Raw genomic sequence first — 5544 nt, 5'->3', positions numbered from 1 at the left:
TTAATGGGCTAACGCGATAACCATAATGCTTTAGTTTATGTAAAAGTATGTTGTGGTCAACCATATCGAAGGCTTTTTTCAGGTCCAAAAGTATGACACACACAAGTATATTACTTTGCAAAAATACATTATTTTTTATTTTTGAGTTAGCGTTAACGCTTCTGATGAAGTAGAGTGATTTGGGCGGAAACCATGGTGCTGCGGGCACATAACCTGATATTTTTGAATGAATTTAAGGAACCGGCTGATCGAATTTTTTTCAAATATAATATTATTGGTACTGGGCAAGGATATTGGCCTGTAATTAGAAGGGTAACTTCGGTCTCCGTCTTTGTTGATAGGCACAACCTTAGCAATCTTCAGCTGAGATGGATATCTGGAGCAGCTGGCAGAGTGTTGAACAGGTGGCATAATACTGCTCCTAATACATCTATATTTTCTTTGATCATACGAATAGGAATGCCGTCTAGTCCAAAAGCTTTAGAGGTAGACATTTTATTATTGCTCATATCACGTCTTCAGGCTTTATGTTATACATAACGAAGGTGTTTGGCAGAAGGCTCTGCGATATTGAAATGTTCTCCGAGTCATTAAAATTTTTGGCCAGTGATGCACCAATACCTGCGAAATATGCGTTGAAGTTTTCTACAACGTCTTCATCAATGGTTTCAGGAAGCACAGTTTGCTTACGTTGTTTACCTATGATTTCGTTTAAAATTTTCCAGTTTTTTCGTCTTGGCAGCGGTCTGTCTAACTAGTTGAGTAAAAGATTGCCTTTTGCGGAATCGAATCATAGGGACAGACTTATTCCGCTGAGCTTTATATTGCTGTAAGTAGTAGAGATTGTTTTTGTTTTGGCGCCATTTGTCGTGCCAGCACTTTTTGGCCTTAAGTGTTTGAAGTATCTTTAGTCATCCAAGGGCACATAGGTATATCATGGCGACTTCTCTTTACCTTGCGATTACTCTTTTCTATAGCGTTTTGTAGGTATTTGATTAGGATATCAGTTTCGATGGCTATGTCCTCATTGTGTATTTCATTGTATTTAATGCCGCAAATTACTTGGCGTAATATGTTGTAATCCATTTTGGTTACGAAGTTACTTTTTGTTTTCATGGTACCCGTAAGGGAATCTAAAACCGCAAATATAGGTAGGTGATCAGAGATTGGCTTTAAGTAGACGCATCCAGTGACCCCGGTGTCCAGATTTGTCAGTGCGTGGTCAATTAAAGACGTCGATACCTCAGTTATACGCGTTGGTGTCGTTATTAAATTATGGTAGCTGTAAGACGCCAACAAATAGCCATAATCACTGTCTGTCACGTTGTATGTGTTTATGTTCATATCACCTACTATAATCATTATTTTATGTTGGTGCCCCGACAAAACGCTGAAAATTGCTTCCAATTTGTCAAGAAAGCCTGTGATATTTCTGATCGGAGGGCGATAAATTACACCAATATCGACGTCATACTCAAGGCGAATAAAATAGGATTCAATTTCATTGCAACTATATGTGGCCGTTTTAATTGTGCGATAGGCTATGTTATCTTTAACGAACAAACAACGCATCCCCCACGTGAACGTGAAACGCGCGCATTTGATTCTGTTCTGTAACCCGGAAAACAGAAAGTTTCACCTTTTCGCAACCACGTCTCAGTTGTTGCAATGACATTGAACGAATGCCCATGCTGTGACAGGAATGCAGAAAGCAAACCGCCGTTTTTAATAATACTCCATATGTTGCAATAAAAACTGTTGTAGTCAATGCTCTACAATGATTATCAACCTCTTTTATTGTATAAGCCATTATGAGGGAATGTGGTATAGGTTATGGAAAAAATACTCATACTATTATCGATAAATCTTCTTCGCCTATTAGATGCACTACTCTAGAATTCTCGGATTTCCGTACAAGTATGTTCCCGTCAGAGGCCCATGCGAATTTCCATACTTTTTCCCGCTTCTGTTGGATTGCTTTTCCAAGGAGAATTATTCTTTCAGGGCACAAGTGTTCATTTATGTAGACTGGGTCACTATTCTGGAAACCCAGCATGACAGTGTTCAGTCGTTCTTTTTAGCTTCCTTCAGTATTTTGTCCTGAACTTATCTGGATGTGAACTTCACTACTACGTTTGGGGGCGTATTGTCCTTTGACGGGACGCGATGAGCCACGTCAATGTCACCGTCAGAAAGTTGGACGCACAAGCAACATGCGACTTTTTCAACTGTTTTGAGGACATCCTCATTTCTGGTCTTAGGTATACCTCTTAATTCGAGGTTGTTACGCCTACTGTACTGATTCAGTTCAATAAGCTGCTTTTTTGTTTCCTGCAGCTCTTTGTTTAGTCTTAGATTCCCTTTCTTGCAATCAAGGCCCTGGCTTTTTACTTTACGGAGCTCAAGTCGAAGGCTCTTTATTTCAGTTCGGTAATCTTCAAAGCTTTCGTTCATGTACGCGAGAGATTGCCTGATGGAAGTGAGCTCAGCTTTCACTGAGTTATTTGTCGCATCCAGCTTCTTCATCTCCGTTTTCAGGTCGCTGATAGTTTCAACAAATTTAGAGGTCATCCTAATAAGTACCTTTGATATATCTTTAATGCTAGCTGGTGCCTTTTCAGCCATGGCTTTCGAAATATCCAACACAGCAACAGGTTTGCCAGAAGCCATTTCAGTCGTTAGCTAGACACACTTCACAACAGAAATGAGCATATGCTACAGAACACACTATGGTACACTGTGGAAGCAGAGACAACGAAAACTTCTGAAAAGATTATGAGCGTAAAAGAATAGTAGGCCAACCTGTAATAAGAAGCAGGGACCGTTTAGCGGATGTGCAGTCGATGCTGTCACCGCTGCCTAATGTCGTGTCCCGGGAGCATTGCTGTCTTTATAGGCTACTTCGTTGGTCACGAGGTGCCGTTTCCAGCGACGCCTGAGCGGGAGCGATCAGACTTGTGCAGTGATCCTGCTCTTGTAGCTCGTCTCCTTTATCGTAGACCAGTTCACACAGCGATGCCGATGCGGTTTTTGTAGCCTGGCCGTCCGTAGATCTGTAATATGAAGCGGGGATCGTTTAGCGGATGTGCAGTCGATGCTGGCACCGCTGCCTGAATGATGGCTTTCATGAATGGTGGCTTTCAATTCTGAGCCACCAATCTATCATGAATGGTGGCTTTCTATTTTGATTTGGTTTACAGCCTTTTATTTTGTTTTTGTTAGCATTTTGCTTTGACATTTGCTTTTATTGATGCGTGGTTGTTCCCTAAGAGACTCTAAAAGAATCATGCTTTGCATGTTAGTTTTGGCACAGGAGTCGTGATGATCTTGCGTGGTTTGTGGCATGCTGTGGTTCGAATCTACATTGTTTACTGCAAATATAGGCCTAGTATTAGCTAAGAAGGCCTCGTTAGTCCCTAAGATCAATCAACTTTGTTGATACTTAGGCTTTAAACAGCAAATGTAGGCTTCTTCTTTTTAGAAGCGAAGCTTCTTTAGACTTCACCATGTCCAACCGGCTTCTATACGTGCGTGCTCCGTGTACAGTGGAAGTGCAAGAGAATAAGACTTGTGCTCAAAACCGTTCACAGAGAGGATATGTATTTTAAAAATAGACAATCCGTCCGTCACTCTGTCGGTCCGTTCGTCTGTGCATCCATGTTTCCGTCCTTTTACTAGTAGGTGACATCAGCATTGACATTATACTCTCAGGAAATTACTTTGCTCCATCATCGGCATCCCCTATCTGGATAAGCGTGGATTGCGTAAGCGATATTGCGTTTGCGATATCAGGATCGAAGGGCGGAAGACGGCCGGCACCAATAGTCTAACGTGAAAAGTGCTTTGTGAATACGAGCACAGGCCTGTTGTAAATCCAACGACTGGTTTTACGCTTGTTAACCAGACATCTCCTTTAGTCTGGTAAAATCTCCCCTCCCCACAAGTAGAGTAGTGAACCAGACCATTTACAATGTCTGAAGACTAAGTGATGCACAAAAGAAATTGAGGATTCATGTCACTTTGTGAATGAACACGCTAATGTATTTAACCTATGACGAAAAATCAGGGGCGTAGCGTGCACAGTTTTTCGGGAGTGGGGGGAGACCTCCTTAATTTCAAGAGTCATTTTTCTCTCTCTACGCTGTGACCAAAATATTTTTTGGGGAGGGGAAGGGGGAGAAGCACCACGAACTTGGTGTGCCACCCATTGGCTAAGTTGCTAAGTCGAGCTAATGCCATTTCGAACCGTAGCCGATCGCACACGCTGCGGCTTTGCTCCGTTTAATGTTTTCGTCTGGCAGTATGCACACCTGTCGCTACATGCGTCGTATTGACTAGCTTGCCGCACACACAGGGCGTTTCGTGCAGGCAATTAATTGAACTTTGCCGCCCGCACTTCCATGTAGAAGGGGTGAGTAGTGAGGTCTGCCCGATTTTCGTGGCACATACCTGCGCGATGAGTTCTTGCTCACAAACAAATGAATGAATATCTTAGTAAATAGCTACTTCACTGTTTAAATAAGCACAAAATTTGAAGAAAATGCTCACGTTTACAGTAATACTCACCTCTAATGAGACAATCAGGGTCATAGGCGTAAATTCCTCTACGCAAGATGCAGAATTATTGACCAAACCACATGACTTGGAAAAAAGCATTCATTGTCGACCTCATAATCTCATCACCAGAAGTGCACTGCGAGGCGAATAAAAAGTAAACAAATAAAGAAAGCAGGGCTGGACATGTGAATGAGGTGCGTTTCTGTGGCTCTTGTATAAAAAGAAACCCAAAAAGCGGTCAATTTTCAATCTTATTTTAATACCTTGTTGCAAATGTTCCGAAATATTTCTTACAAGCTGCATAATTGTTGAACAGGACAATGCTACCTGAAAACAGTAGGTTGTTTACGGGAAACAATCATTATTCGTTGCCTTTTTCAGCCATATTTAGTCCATTTCTTTCGTTAGCTTTGTTCAGTTTTTTTCTTTGTTATGCGAGGAATTAAGGGGTAACTGTGCAGTGTATAGAATATTTGCGCAGACGTTCACGTATTGATTATGTGCTCCTTGTCTATGCAATATATCAATGTATTCTGGCGTCTCTGTCGAATCGAAAACAGTTTTGCAATCAATAAAATTCACACAAAAAGAGATTTTACTGCGTATATTTATCTATTACGATAGTAATGACATGGATATGCTTTATTTTCGATTGCTCGTCTCTGAAGCTAGCCTGTTCAATATATTGGTACAATAATTTTGCTGTGAAAGAACCTTCCTCACCCTACTCGAAATCTATCCATATTTTGTGCAGTACTCAACTACATCTTTCAACGAACTTCCTCAATTTTCCGGAGATTATCATTTTTAATGTCCCCAACTTTTTCTTATCCTTTATCAGCGTTTAAAGTTCAGACAGTCTGATCACTTGAGTTGAAAATTTGATGTCTTCTCACTTCTTCATTGGGCTCTTTGTTACTTGGGAGAGCTGCCTAGCAGTACGCTGTTTGAGTGTCTCGCGTTTTTTTGCTCAGTAACATGTGAAAC

The sequence above is a fragment of the Rhipicephalus microplus genome, chromosome X (assembly GCF_043290135.1).
Source record: "Rhipicephalus microplus isolate Deutch F79 chromosome X, USDA_Rmic, whole genome shotgun sequence".
Lineage (NCBI taxonomy): Eukaryota > Metazoa > Arthropoda > Arachnida > Ixodida > Ixodidae > Rhipicephalus > Rhipicephalus microplus.
This window is presented reverse-complemented; position numbering follows the sequence as displayed.